Source organism: Phyllobates terribilis, unplaced genomic scaffold (genome assembly GCF_046119375.1).
Source record: "Phyllobates terribilis strain yellow unplaced genomic scaffold, ASM4611937v1 Scaffold_65__1_contigs__length_7625178, whole genome shotgun sequence".
Taxonomy (NCBI): Eukaryota; Metazoa; Chordata; class Amphibia; order Anura; family Dendrobatidae; genus Phyllobates; species Phyllobates terribilis.
The window spans coordinates 5,032,186-5,048,378 of NW_027362825.1; the positions used below are offsets into that span (position 1 = coordinate 5,032,186).

Genomic DNA, 16,193 nt, shown 5'->3' on the forward strand with positions numbered 1-16,193 from the left:
AGGCCAAAAGCAGGATAATACATAGATTTGAACGGTGGAACTGCAAAACCACAGTTCTAGTTATCTGGCCTACACCACAATCTTTTAAACAGATATATTTGTGTCTGAACAGTCAGGGAGACACTTTTACTGTTTTTTTTACGGAAAAAAGGCCAAAAGCTGGATAATACAGAGATTTGTACAGTGGAACTGCAAAACCACAGTTCTAGTTATCTGGCCTACACCAGAATCTTTCAAACAGATATATTTGTGTCTGAACAGTCAGGGAGACTCCATTACTGTTTTTTATGGAAAAATGGCCAAAAGCTGGATAATACTGAGATTTGAACCGTGGAAATGCAAAACAAAAGTTCTAGTTATCTGGCCTACTCCAGAATTTTTTAAACAGATATATTTGTGTCGGAACAGTCAAAGAGACACTATATCTAGGGGTTTTTTTACGGGAAAAAAGGCCAAAAGCTGGATAATACAGAGATATGAACCGTGCAACTGCAAAACCAAAGTTTTAGTTATCTGGCCTACACCAGAATTTTTTAAACAGATATATTTGTGTCTGAACAGTCAGTGAGACACTATTACTGTTTTTTTTACGGAAAAAAGGTCAAAAGCTGGATAATACTGAGATTTGAAATGTGGAACTGCAAAACCAAAGTTCTAGTAATCTGGCGTACACCAGAATCTTTTAAATAGATATATTTGTGTCTGAACAGTCAGGGAGACACTATTACTGTTTTTTTTTATGGAAAAAAGGCCAAAAGCTGGATAATACTGAGATTTGAACCGTGGAACTGCAAAACCAAAGTTCTAGTTATCTGGCCTACACCAGAATCTTTTAAATAGATATATTTGTGTCTGAACAGTCAGTGAGACACTATTACTGTTTTTTTTTACGGAAAAAAGGTCAAAAGCTGGATAATACTGAGATTTGAAATGTGGAACTGCAGAACCAAAGTTCTAGTTATCTGGCGTACACCAGAATCTTTTAAATAGATATATTTGTGTCTGAACAGTCTGCGAGACACTATTACTGTTTTTTTTTAACGGAAAAAAGGCCAAAAGCTGAATAATACAGAGATTTGAACCATGGAACTGCAAAACCACAGTTCTAGTTATCTGGCCTACACCAGAATCTTTTAAACAGATATATTTGTGTCTGAACAGTCAGGGAGACCCCATTACTGTTTTTTTTTTATGGAAAAAAGGCCAAAAGCTGGATAATACTGAGATTTGAACCATGGAACTGCAAAACCACAGTTCTAGTTATCTGGCCTACACCAGAATCTTTTAAACAGATATATTTGTGTCTGAACAGTCAGGGAGACCCCATTACTGTTTTTTTTTATGGAAAAAAGGCCAAAAGCTGGATAATACTGAGATTTGAACCGTGGAAATGCAAAACAAAAGTTCTAGTTATCTGGCCTACTCCAGAATCTTTTAAACAGATATATTTGTGTCTGAACAGTCAGGGAGACACTATTACTGGGGATTTTTTTACGGAAAAAAGGCCAAAAGCTGGATAATACAGAGATTTGAACCGTGGAACTGCAAAACCAAAGTTTTAGTTATCTGGCCTACACCAGAATCTTTTAAATAGATATATTTGTGTCTGAACAATCAGGGAGATTCTATTACTGTACATTTTATGGAAAAATGACCAAAAGCTGGATAATACAGAGATTAGAACCGTGGAACTGCAAAACCACAGTTCTAGTTATCTGGTCTACACCAGAATTTTTAAATGGATATATTTGTGTCTGAACAATCAGGGAGACACTAGTACTGTTTTTTTATACGGAAAAAAGGCCAAAAGCTGGATAATACAAAGATTTGAACCGTGGAACTGCAAAACCAAAGTTCTAGTTATCTGGCCTACACCACAATCTTTTAAACAGATATATTTGTGTCTGAATAGTCAGCGAGAAACTATTTTTTTTTTTTTTACGGAAAGAAGGCCAAAAGCTGGATAATACAGAGATTTGAACCGTGGAACTGCAAAACCAAAGTTCTAGTTATCTGGCCTATACCAGAAACTTTTAAACAGATATATTTGTGTCTGAACAGTCAGGGAGACACTATTAATTCTTTTTTTTTACGTAAAAAAGGCCAAAAGCTGGATAATTCAGAGATTTGAACCATGGAACTGCAAAACCACAGTTATAGTTATGTGGCCTACACCACAATCTTTTAAACAGATATATTTGTGTCTGAACAGTCAGCGAGACACTATTACTGTTTTTTTTTACGGAAAAAAGGCCAAAAGCAGAATAATACAGAGATTTGAACCGTGGAACTGTAAAACCACAGTTATAGTTATATGGCCTACACCAGAATGTTTTAAACAGATATATTTGTGTCTGAACAGTCAGGGAGACACTATTACTGTTTTTTTTCATGGAAAAAGGCCAAAAGCAGAATAATACAGAGATTTGAACCGTGGAACTGCAAAACCACAGTTCTACTTATCTGGCCTACACCAGAAGCTTTTAAACAGATATATTTGTGTCTGAACAGTCAGCGAGATACTATTACTGTTTTTTTATATGGAAAAAAGGCCAAAAGATGGGTAATAAATAGATTTGAACCGTGGAACTGCAGAACTGCAGTTCTTGTTATCTGGCCTACACCAGAATCTTTTAAACAGATATATTTGTGTCTGAACAGTCAGCGAGACATTATTACTGTTTTTTTTTTACGGGAAAAAGTCCAAGAGCTGGATAATACTGAGCTTTGAACCGTGGAACTGCAAAGCCAAAGTTCTAGTTATCTGGCCTACACCAGAATCTTTTAAACAGATATATTTGTGTCTGAATAGTCAGTGAGACACTATTTTTTGTTTTTTACGGAAAAAAGGCCAAAAGCTGGATAATACAGAGATTTGAACCGTGGAACTGCAAAACCAAAGTTACAGTTATCTGGCCTAAACCAGTATCTTTTAAACAGATATATCTGTGTCTGAACAGTCAGAGAGACACTATTACTGTTTTTTTTACGGAAAAAAGGCCAAAAGCTGGATAATGCAGAGATTTGAACAATGGAACTACCACAGTTCTAGTTATCTGGCCTACACAAGAATCTTTTAAACAGATATATTTGTGTCTGAACAGTCAGGGAGACACTATTACTGTTTTTTTTTATGGAAAAAAGGCCAAAAGCAGGATAATACAGAGATTTGAACCATGGAACTGCAAATCCACAGTTCTAGTTATGTGGCCTACACCAGAATCTTTTAAACAGATATATTTGTGTCTGATCAGTCAGGGAGGCACTATTACTGTTTTTTTTACGGAAAAAAGGCCAAAAGCAGGATAATACAGAGATTTGACCCGTGGAACTGTGAAACCACAGTTATAGTTATCTGGCCTACATCAGAATCTTTTAAACGGATATATTTGCATCTGAACAGTCAGGGAGGCACTATTACTGTTTTTTTTTACGTAAAAAAGGCCAAAACCAGTAAAATACAGAGATTTGAACCGTGGAACTGCAAAATCACAGTGATAGTTATGTGGTCTACACCAGAATGTTTTAAACAGATATATTTGTGTCTGAACAGTCAGGGAGGCACTATTACTGTTTTTTTTTTACGGAAAAAAGGCCAAAAGCAGGATAATACAGAGATTTGAACCGTGGAACTGCAAAACCACAGTTCTAGTTATCTGGCCTACACCAGAATCTTTTAAATGGATATATTTGTGTCTGAACAGTCAGGGAGACACTATTACTGTTTTTTTCTTACGGAAAAAAGGCCAAAAGCCGTATAATACAGAGATTTGAACAATGGGACTGCAAAACCAAAGTTCTAGTTATCTGGCCTACACCAAACTCATTTAAACAGATATATTGGTGTCTGATCGGTCACAGACACACTCAATTTTTTGGGGGGTGGGGGAATACCAAAAGGTTAATAAGACGCGTATTTGTACAGTTTGACTGAGGAAAAATAAATAAATACAGGATTTAGATGAAAAAAAAAAGGATTTTTCCTGGCCCCTGAGACCAGGAGATAAGTCTAGCAATTTGACCAGCAGGAGCACACAGTACTGTAATGCAGTGTTTGTTGGTATAACCAGTGCGTCTCCTATACAGCCTGCCTGCCTGATATCTGGGATGGATATTAGTCCTGAGAAGGACTGTTTGTTTGATTTGGCAGGCTTTAGAGACCCTACACTACCTATTTCGCACTATATATCTCTCCCTAACTCAGCAGCACTGACCCTACACTCTCTGATCCCGGGCGACTGTGTCCAAGATGGCAGCGCCCGGTTTTAAATACTCGAGGTGACGCTGTGCGTCCAGCCAATCACTGCAATGCCCACAAACAACATGGCTGCGGCATTACAGTGACTGGCTGGCAATCCCTGCATGTTCATTGGCTCTGTAAAGAGCGCCAAACGTGCAGGGCGGAGACCCGAGCTCCCACCCGAGTAACCCGGAAATGCTCGGTGCTCGCCGAACATCCCGAGTAGTGAGATGCTCGGGCGAGTACCGAGCAGTGTCGAGCATGCTCGCTCAACACTAATCTTAGTACAAAATGTAAGGCGAGAAGGTCCAGCGGTTTTATAGTTGTTATCCGCTACTGGAAAATCCCTTTTCAATGCTCTCGGTGTACAGAATAAAAGAAGAAAAAGATGTAAATCCCAAGCAAGCCCAACTTCTTCTTTCCGAGCGCCATGTTACCTGGGGATCGGGTTACTTTGCTTGTCAAGTGAATGCTGCAGCCCATCAGCAGATCAGATAGATTATCTTTGCTTTCCCATCTGCAGATTACTATGGATCTTCTCCAGAACTGGGAAAAATTCAAAATGATTCCAGCCAAAAAATCTAGTTTATTGGTTTCATCACAGATTCCAATTCAGGCCTCAATTTTTCCCTTTGCAACAAAAGAAAGAATTCTGATGGGTGAAGATTTCACCCTGTTTCCATTCGCACCCAGAGTAAGACATGTGAGTGAGACATTGGCCCCATTAGTGCTGACATTTAGCTTTTCCTAAAATTTACACAAAGGAAAATCACTGGAAGGAATAGCAAAAGCAGATTTATTGCCAAACAGCATCTTAATGTTACCTGGATCCCTGCAAATAATTACACTGAAACCTGGAATATTGCTTTTAAAGGGAACCTCTCATCAGGTTTTATACCCCAATCTAATGCTATCTATACAAAGTGCCCAGAATGCCTGATTATAGCCATGCTATTATTTTGAAAATCTGGGTTTCATTTTAGAGAAATATAATGTTTCATTGTTATGCAAATGAGCTACAAGTGCAATGGGCGGGCCCTGCACTTACACTGCTGCCTCTCTTCCCTATTCCCTACCATGGGGAATGATGGCACTGGATCTAGGGTGGGAGAGACAGGTTACCTAATAAATAGTGACCTGCCAATCACTGTCACAAGACAGGCAGTGGGTGTGCAAGGATTTGATTGCATTAACTCAGCCCAGTCATAAAATCTAAAACCTCCTCCAGAAAGGACAGTGAAGCTGGATCAGTCCTTAAAGGGAATCTGTCATCAGGTGGACAACCCCTTTTAGAGGACAAACTATACATACTGTAACTTACAAACCCATGCAAGGAAAGAGGTATCTCCAAGAAAGGGAACCAAGGCTTTGTGCATGTCAAGGAACAGGAGCATGACTGCCTGCAGCAATGAATATTCTTGTACCGTCTTAGCCAGTACATAGAAAAATATTAAGATTTGAGAGTCATCAGTGGTTGATACCTTTTAATGGCTAACTGAAAAGATGGTAACAAGTTGCAAGCTTTCGAGACTACTCAGGCCTCTTCATCAGGCATAGTACAACACAAAATCTGAAGAGTCACATATTTATAGACAATGGGACACAGAAATAATGTAATAGGTGAGACAGGTAACATAAATGTCATTCTACATCAACTAAGGAATGTGGTCCTTAGAACTTTGGGGTCATCATAAACCTGGACCAGACCTTAATCATCGGACAATAAAACTTTCACAGTCCTTATCTATGAACTAATCCAATATTTACAGCCAGAACTGTTTATCTTTCTCCCACAGTAACAGCTCTGCTGTATGCTACCTGTCTCATCTATTACATTATTGCTGTGTCCCATTGTGTATAACTATGTGACTGTTATACTATGCCTGATGAAGAGGCCTGAGTAGTCTCGGAAGCTTGCAACTTGCTACCATCTTTTCAGTTAGCCATTAAAAGGTATCAACCACTGAGGACTCTCAAATCTTAATATTTTGCAGCAATGAATAGTGGGAAAGACATCGGCTTAACAGCAACCAAGACATCTATGTGGTCCCTGCCAATAATCCCAAATCCAGGATGAGATAAATAGTGAATATTTTGCCAGTAAGGTTAACATCAATATTGATGACAGATATGCGCCTATAATAGGTCAATTAGGTATTGTCCATCCCTGGCTTTTGGCGCACTGAAATGGTTGCTAGTGGTATACTGGGATTGGGCAGAGTGCCAGATTTCAAAACTGTAAAGAAAATCTGGTGAGGGATGAAAACATCAGCGAATTCTGTATCATAGCTGGCTGCTGCTTGTTTGTCGGTTTTATAGAATTTAACGGGAATCTGTGAGCAGTTTTTTGGGGGCTTTTTTATCTAAGAATAGCATGATATAATAATAATAATCTTTATTTATATAGCGCCAACATATTCCACAGCACTTTACAATTCAGAGGTTTATATACAACAGTCATAAGTAACAGTTAAAGATAATACAATAATTAACCGCTTCCCGACCGCCCACTGTACATAAACGTCCGCGCTGCCTGGGCTCTGTGCAGCGCGGACGTTTAAAAACGGTGGGTGGTCCCGCAGCGCTCAGGACCCCCAGGGTCCTGCAAGCGCTACAGGAGCTGTGCAGAGCGATAGCTCTGACAGGGAACATCATCGGGACCTGATTGGATCAGGTCCCAGTGATGTTAACCCTTTGCTGTCTTCTATATGCCGCGATCTATAGTTATCGCGGCATATAGAAGACAGCAGGAGGAGAGGGGGTCGTCCACTTACCTCTCCGACAACCGCTGATACCTTCCAGGACCTTGGGTTGCTATGGCAGCTGGAGGTCACATGACCGCCTCCAGCTCTGCCATATATGGTGTCCTGCCTGGCTCAGCCTGCAGCCTGCAGCTGAAGCCTGGCAGGAGACTCTGACTGTGAAACAGTCAGTGAAGATCTCATGTAATGTAATATATGTCTATTACATTACATGAGATCAGGGATCAGAAAAATAAAAATTAATGTCCCATACAGGGACTAAGTAAAAATGTAAAAAAAAGTAAAAAAAAATGTTTTGAAACTGTTAAAAAAAAAATACAAAATAAATTAAAATAAATAAATAAAATATTAAACCGATAAATCCGTATATTTATGCAAAAATAAAAAAAGTACACATATTTGGTATTGCCGCGTCTGAAACAACCCGAGCTATAAAACTGTCACACTAATTAACTCCTTCTGTGCACACCGTAATAAAATAAATAAAAAATGGAGCAAAAAACTAGGCTTTTTCCTCATATCGCCAAACAAAAAGTGGAAAAAAATGCGATCAAAAAGCAAAATGGAAATAAAAATGGTACCGCTGAAAACGTCATCTTGTTCCGCAAAAAAAAAGCCGCCATACAGCTCCATCAGCCGAAAAATAAAAAAGTTATAGTGCTCAGAATAAAGCAATGCAAAAAAAATATTTTTTCTATAAAATTGTTTTATTGTGTAAAAGCGCCAAAACATAAAAAAATATACAGTAAGTGTAGTATCGCTGTAAACCTACTGACCCGAAGAATAACGCTGCCTGATCACTTTTACCACACGCAGAACGGCATAAAAAAAAACTCAAAAAACAATTCCTGAATTGTTGGTTTTTGTTAATTTTACCTCCCAAAAAACGGAATAGAAAGCGATCAAAAAATGTCCCGTACCCAAAAATGGTACCAATAAAAATGTCAACTCGTCCCGCAAAAAACAAGCCGTCATGGAAAAATTATAGCTCTCAAAATATGGCGATGCAAAAACTAGATTTTGCAAAAAAAAAAGCGTCTCTTAGTGTGTGACAGCTGTCAGTCATAAAAACCCGATATAAATCTGGTATCTCTGTAATCGCACCGACCTGAAGAATAAAGTAATCTAATCAGTTATATCACACTAGGAACGGCGTCAAAAAATAAATAAAACCAATTCTTCACCTGCTACTGATTTGTTTATTATGTCTCCCAAAGATCGCAGTATAGCTCGGCACACATTTATCCTGCGCTCTGCGCTGAGCACTTACGCCAGAGTTTCCGTGTAAATCTCTGAAATATGTGATTCAGCCGGAACCCATGACAGAAGATTCCCTGTAATGAGGCAGATATAGGCCACTGTGGATGCCGTCTGGCCTGTGATCCCACGGTGTCATTTGTTTTAGGCGTGCATAAAAGTGCGGTTGGCCACAGTTTTGTGCACTTCTGAAAAAAAGGACACCACTAAACAGAGGCCAGACGGAGTCCAGAGTAACTCTGCTGCCTCATTACAGTGAATGGATCCCGCAAGGGTTTCATCTGAATTACATCACTTGGAAATTTAGATGGAAACCCCGATGTAAGTGCTCAGCCTAGAGCGCCGGATAAATGTTACGTAAAATGTTCCCAATAAAAGCTTCAACTCAGTCCTCAAAAAAAGCTAGTCCCCACTCAGGTCCGTCATCTGTTAAAAATATAAGGGACTTCCAAGTTACTGGTAGCAGAAAGGCTCTAGAAAAGCAAAATGGCCCTTGCCCCCCAAAAGAAATTCTGAAAATTTTGTGCTCCCAAATCCAAATGCCTATTCTACAATAATTTGTTCTCCAATTGTCGAATAGCGCTCCGTCCCCCCCAGATCTCGCCGTATGGCTGAGTGGTACGATACAGCCACATAAGGGGTATTGCCACTTTTAGAAGAAATTGTGTGACACATTTCGGCACCATTTTTACCCATTGCCCTGTGTGAAAATGTAAAATCTGAGGGTAAAACATTTTTTTTGTGGTAAAAATATAATTATGCTTTTTTCACTGCCCAATGGTATAAATTTAAAAATTAAAAAATACTCACTACTTCCCTAGATGAATTCCTTGAGAGGTGTAGTTTACAAAATGGGGTCACTTGTGGGGGTTTCTGCTGTTTCGGCATGTCAGCGACTCTTCAAATGTGACATGGTGTCTGCTGCCTATCCCAGCCAACATAGTGCTCCTTTCTCTTCCGAACCCTGCCGTACACCAAAGCAGTGGTTTTCCCCCACAAATGGGGTATCAGCGTACTCAGGAGAAATTGTACAACAAATTTCATGGTGCAATTTATCCTGTTACCCTTATGATAATGCAAAATTAGGGGATGAAAAACATTTTTTGTGGGAAAAATGTGAAAATTTTATTTTTATGGCTCAATATTATAAACTTCTGTGAAGCAGCTGGGGGTGCAAGGTACTCACCACACATCTAGATAAGTTCCCTAAGGGGTCTAGTTTCCAAAATGGTGTCACTTGTGGGGGGTTTCCACTGTTTAGGCACATCAGGGGCTCCCCAAATGCAGCATGGCGTCCGCTAATTATTCAAACAAATTTTACATTCAAAAAGTCAAATGGCGCTCCTTCCCTTCCAAACCCTGCCGTGCGCCCAAACAGTGGTTTGCCTCCACATATGGGGTATCGGCGTGTTCAGGAGAAACTGCACAACAAATTTCATGGTGCAATTTATCCTATTACCCTTATGATAATGCAAAATTAAGGGATGAAAAACGTTTTTGTGGGAAAAATGTGAAAATTTTATTTTTACAGCTCAATATTATAAACTTCTGTGAAGCACTTTAGGGTTCAAGGTGCTCAGCACTCATCTAGATATGTTCCCTAAGGGGTGTAGTTTCCAAAATGGCATCACTTGTGGGGGGTTTCCACTGTTTAGGAACATCAGGGGCTCTCCAAACGCAACATGGCGTCTGCTAATTATTCTGGCAAATTTTACATTCAAAAAGTCTAATGGCGCTCCTTCCCTTCCGAGCCCTGCAGTGCGCCCAAACAGTGGTTTTCCCTCACATATGGGGTATCAGCGCGCTCAAGAGAAATTGTACAAAAAATTTTGGGGTCCATTTTTTCCTGTTACCCCTGTGAAAATAAAAAAATTGGGTCTAAAGTAACATTTTTGTGAAAAAAGTTAAATGTTAATTTTTTTCTTCCACATTCCAAAAATTCCTGTGAAGCACCTGAAGGGTTAATAAAGTTCTTGAATGTGGTTTTGAGCACCTTGAGGGGTGCAGTTTTTAGAATGGTGTAACTTTTGGGTATTTTCTGTCATAAAGACCCCTCAAAGTGACTTCAAATATGATATGGTCCCTAAAAAAATGTTTTTGTAAATTTTGTTGGAAAAATGAGAAATCGCTGGTCAACTTTTAACCCTTATAGCTCCCTAACAAAAAAAAATTTTGGTTCCAAAATTGTGCTGATGTAAAGTAGACATGTGGTAAATGTTACCTATTAACTATTTTGTGTGACATATCTCTCTGATTTAAGGGCATGAAAATTCAAAGTTTGAAAATTGCAAAATTTTCAAAATTTTCGCCAAATTTCCGATTTTTTCACAAATAAACGCAAGTGATATCAAAGAAATTTTACCACTATCATGAAGTACAAAATGTCAAGAAAAAACAGTCTCAGAATCAGGGGAATCCGTTGAAGCGTTCCAGAGTAATTACCTCATAAAGTGACAGTGGTCAGAATTGAAAAAATTGGCCCGGTCATGAAGGCAAAAACAGGCTCTGGTGCGAAGTGGTTAAAGCAAAAATAATGACGACCCTGCTCGTAAGAGCTTACAATCTACAATGATGGATAAGAGCCCCTGATTCCAGTAATGTATCACATACTGTGCAGCTTGTTGCAATTTCAATAAAATCAGTGATTTATCAGCAGGAGATTATCACTATAGGACATGTAATTCTAATAACCACACTCAAACCACTGAATGGCAGCTTTCTGCCTATACAGTGTACTCAGAAATCTGTCAATCAGCAGTTTGGGGGGTTATGCAAAGCTCAGCATTCAGAAAGCTGCTAGATCTGCAGCAGATAAAACAGGGATTTTATCAAAACTACAGCAAGCAGCCCAGCAACTGAAACGTTGCTGAATCAGGGTCTCTGTCCCTACATTATGCTTCTCTCAGATAACAGCAAATACCTGGTGACAGATTCCATTTAAAATCAGCAACAGGGCAAGTTCCAGCCCCATCCTGAATTTTGCCTTTATGGGAGAGAGGACATTGGTGTCTAAATGATGTAAAAATCATGTGTTCCAGCTTAGATGATCACCCTGTTTCCAGAAAGCATGTACATGTGCAGTGTATCATTTAACAGTTGTGATTTATGGCTGTTTTTAAAACCATTAAAGATGACCTATCACCGAGTCAAAAGTTTCCAGTTTTCGCCCCTTGTTTTATTCCCGCTGATCCCCTCATTATTCCTTTTTTTTTAATCTGCCATACAATTCCAGAGATCTGGGATCTTTATGTTAGTGAAAATGTTTCTGTTCTTTGCCAAAGGGGTGTGGCTCACAGGATTCTCTGTGGGTGTGTCTTTAGGCTGCTCTGCGTTATTACCCTGCGAGCAACGCCCCCTTGGTAAAAGACAAAAAATTATCACTAAACAAAAATGCCCATATCTCAGGAACTGGATGGGGAATTTCAAAGAGCAAAAAGCGGTAAACTCAGGAGAACAGTGGGAATAAAATAGGGGCAAAAACTGCTCAGTTCTGACCTTGGGACGGGTCCTCGTGAAGGCGTTTCTCTGTACAGTTAAGTGCAGTATTTGGTCTGTTCTAAATACAATAAAAAGGTCTTATAACAAATTGTGGGTATTTCTACCCTGACTTCTCCACGCTTGTATAATGGTCAATATGCTGCTAGAACTTTCTATTTTCCCACTAGGAAAATTAATTTTTAGAACTGCCGGTGATAAAACAATATAATTTTCTTTTAGTGAAACTTTTCTAGACCTCAGTTTACATTATCGAAGTTTACAGCTTATCACCAGCCGAAATAGCTCAGTTGGGAGAGCGTTAAGGCCCCGTCACACTAAGCGATGCAGCAGCGATCCCGACAACGATACGACCTGTCAGGGATCATTGCTGCATCACTAATACATCGCTGGTGAGCAGTCAAACAGGCAGGCTCACCAGCGATCAGGGGAGCAGCGACATCGTGGAAAGGATCGTTCCACGATGTCCTGCTCCCGTTACCAGCCTGCTGCTTAAGCAGGAGCAGGCTGGTAACTATGGTAAACATCGGGTTACTAAGTGCGCGTGTGCCCCTAGTAACCCGCTGTTTATCATGGATACGACTCTGCTAAGGTGAACGGTAGCCTCGCACACCGTAGCAGAGTGGTATCCATGGTAAACAGCGTGTTACTAAGTGTGCGCGTGCCCCTAGTAACCCGCTGTTTACCATGGTTACCAGCCTGATCCTTGGTCCCGCTGGTCACACACAGCGATGTGTGCTGGCCAGCGGGAGGCCAACGACCAAAAAATGGTCCAGGACACTTTGCAGCGATCAGCGACCTCACAGCAGGGGCCTGATCTTTGCAAAGTGTCACACATAGTGACATCGCTGGTGAGGTTGCTGGTGAGTCACCAAAACCGTGACTCAGCAGCGATCTCGCTAGAGATATCGCTATGTGAGACGGGGGCTTGAGACTGAAGATCTAAAGGTCCCTGGTTTGATCGCAGGTTTCGGCATATGGAGAGGTATTTTTTTAAAGAATAATTTTACATTTTCTATTGCGTTGATTTTTTTCCAGGACTCCACAATTCACAGATCATAAAGACACTTAATATCATAATCTTAAAAATGGCAATCATGGTTTACAAATCTGTAATGTGTGCACCTGATACTGACATCTAGTGGACACTAAGACAACTGCAACATTTTATTACTAATTGTTATTTACAAATCAAAACTAAACTAATAAAAAATCCAAAAATGTATATGACACTTTCTCATGCAAGGCTAAAATGCCTATTTTTATTTTTTGCTGATACGTAGATGTCTAGTTTTGTTGGAGTTTTTTTATTAGTATTTTGTGTTATAAGGAATATGTATTGCAGCAAAGAAAAAAATATTTTTTAATTTCCTTACTAATTTGAATGGCATAAAAATAAAGGTCCAGACTGTGTTCACATGATGCCTTCCCAATGCATTTTTTGCAGTAAACTTAAAAAATACAGTAAAAGCACATCAGTTTTACTGCGGTGTCATTTTTGTTTGGGAATGCATTGTGTGAACAAGTTCTTAGGGTGAATCCAGTGGTGTTTTTCCAAAATATAGGACCCTCAAAGTCACTTCAACACTGACTAGGTCTGTGAAAAATAGAACTTGGAAATTTTCTTACATTTTCTTAAAAAAGAAAATTAAATCTTGCTGCTAAATTTTAACCTTTCTAACATCCAAACGAAATAAAAGGAGGTTTGGGAAATGATGCTGACATAAAGTAGACAAATAGGAAATGTTATTTATTAACTTGTTTGGTTGTCTGACTAGTTGGTTTTTGGATATAAGCAGTTAAAGTAAAAAAATTGGTAACATTTAAAAATTTTCAGCAAACTTTAGATATTTTCACAAGAAAAACTAAAAACATATTGACCTCAATTTGCCGTTAATATAAAGTACAATGTGTCACGGAAAAACACTTTCAGAATCACGGGGATATGTTAAGCATTACAGTGTTATTATCACATAAAGTGACACGTGTCAGTTTTTAAAAATGTGGCTTTGGTCGTTAAGCTCAAAATTGGCTCCGTCACTAAGGAATTAAAAATGCATATTGAAATAAAATAAATCATGATATATTTCCTTTCATCACAAGTAATGCTCATCTTTCTACTGCTTAGCTTAGAAAGTGTTAATTTACTTAAACCAGCAGAAGTCAGGATGGCCGAGCGGTCTAAGGTGCTGCGTTCAGGTCGCAGTCTCCTCTGGAGGCGTGGGTTTGAATCCCACTTCTGACATCAGTTCTTCTCCTTCCTGACATTGTACAGCTTCTCTCCTGTTATTGATTAGTACATGTTAGAACACATAATAACACTGAAATCTTATATAGAATTTATATGGTAACGCAGCATTGAGTCACGGAGCTTCAGCTGTTTTAACTAATTTCAGCCTACAATGATTTCTTAAAGGGACATCTAAGGAATCAAGAGTTGGATAAATGTTTATTTGTGTGACAACACCTTTAACCCTTTCCCTGCCGTTGTATATCGTAATGAGAATATGATGAAGCCTAATCCTATCTATTCTGTGATCCGACCCCATATCGTGTCGACAATCAGTGACGACCTGTCTGATCACATTCCTTACTTTACAGCGCAGTTATGTGAGCACTAACACCTGTATATACAGGAATATAGATATACAGAGCTTTACTACATTACTGCAAACAAAATAAACCAATCCCTGTGTGGTATTAAAAGAATAAAGGAACATCAGCTAAAAAAACAAAACAATTTGTAATGAAAAATTGCAGTTGTCACATTGGCCACTAGAGATCAGTATGGTCAGATTAGGATCTTTGGTGTACACAGGTGGAACCGACTCTAGGGGTCACACAACAGCTATATGCAAATATCTTTTTGGCCTTTTCCTCGTTATAGTGGAGGAACAACTGTAAAATACAAAAGGGTGGCAGTGGTGACGTAGGACACAATTACTATCGTTATGCCCAAGGCTCAGGGGCACACTGGGGGCCCACCCGAGGATTCCTTGTTGACCGGTGGGCCAGTCTGAGCCCAGATATCTATACCACATGTAGGTTACAGACTTGTAAACGAATATCAACATTTTTATAGCTTGTGATCAGAGGCGTATCTAGGGCTTTGGTTCAGTGTGGGCGAAACTTCTGAGTGGGCCCCTAACCAGGTAACCCTGATTACAAAAATAGTGGTGCACCCAGATAGTGGATGTAGGAGAACCTCAGCAGATGACAGCGCTGTTACTGAAAATAATCTCTATACAAAGATCAGCACTGCTATTACCGCCATATGGTGACATATTGCTAGATACCAGTCCTGCAGAATATATAAGAGATCACAGCACTGTTATATGTAGTAACTTACAGCTGACGTTCTTTCTGATTAAATTGTTCACTTTTCCCGTCTTTTCCATCTGGCCCAGACTGACACAACGACTTCTCCATCCAGGACTCAGACTCTCAGGTCTGCAGAGATCACAACAAAGACACATTTGACTCCTTACATTTCAGGCCCCGTCCCCATCTAGTCCCAACCTGCACAAACACCTCTTCCTGCTGATACCCCAATACTGAGCCTCTGTTGCTGTACGTGTCCATATTACTGCACCTTCTGTGTGCTCTCAAGATAGTAAAACAACCCTCTAGAATATAGTAATGCCATGTGCAAGTGCCCTAGAAAACAGTGACCAAATTTTGCCCCTTAGAAAGTAATAATGCCCTCTGTGTGCCCCTCTGACAGTCACAATAACCTGAGTTCCCCTATAACGATAAGTGCCCACTTAACATTTAATAATGTACTGAGTCTCCCCCTATATACAGCTCCCTATACACAGCATGATGCTCTCCTATACATAGTATAATGCCCCCTCACTGTATAGTACCCAACACACAGTATACTGACCCCTTAGTAGCCTCCAAACTGATGTCTCCAACACTGTATGATGGACCCCACACTGTGCAAAGACCCCACATTATCTCCCACACTGTATGATGGCCCCCACACTGTGAAAAGACCGCACATTATCTCCCACACTGTATGATGGCCCCCATAATGTGCAAAGATACCACATTATCTCCCACACTGTATGATGGCCCTCACACTGCACAAATACCCCACATTATCTCCCACATTTTATGATGGCCCCTACACTATACAAATGACCCCACATTATCTCCCACACATATGATGGCCCCTACACTGTGCAAAGACCCCACATAACCTCCCACACGGTATGACCCTAACTGTAATCCCCACACTGTACAAATAGCCTACATATAGTATAATGCGCCAGAAAGTCCTCAATATAGTACAGTGGTGGCCAAAAGTATTGGCACCCCTGCAATTCTGTCAGATAATACTCAGTTTCTTTCTGAAAATGATTGCAATCACAAATTCTTTGGTATTATTATCTTCATTTAATTTGTCTTCAATGAAAAAACACAAAAAGAATTGT

General features: G+C 39.7%; 1 non-coding gene across 1 annotated transcript; it reads left to right on the plus strand.

Annotated features, from left to right (window-relative positions):
* Positions 1 to 13,916: 13,916 nt before the first annotated feature.
* Positions 13,917 to 13,999, plus strand: TRNAL-CAG (transfer RNA leucine (anticodon CAG)). The gene has a single exon. It is a non-coding gene; the product is annotated as a tRNA-Leu (tRNA).
* The last annotated feature ends 2,194 nt before the right edge of the window (positions 14,000 to 16,193 follow it).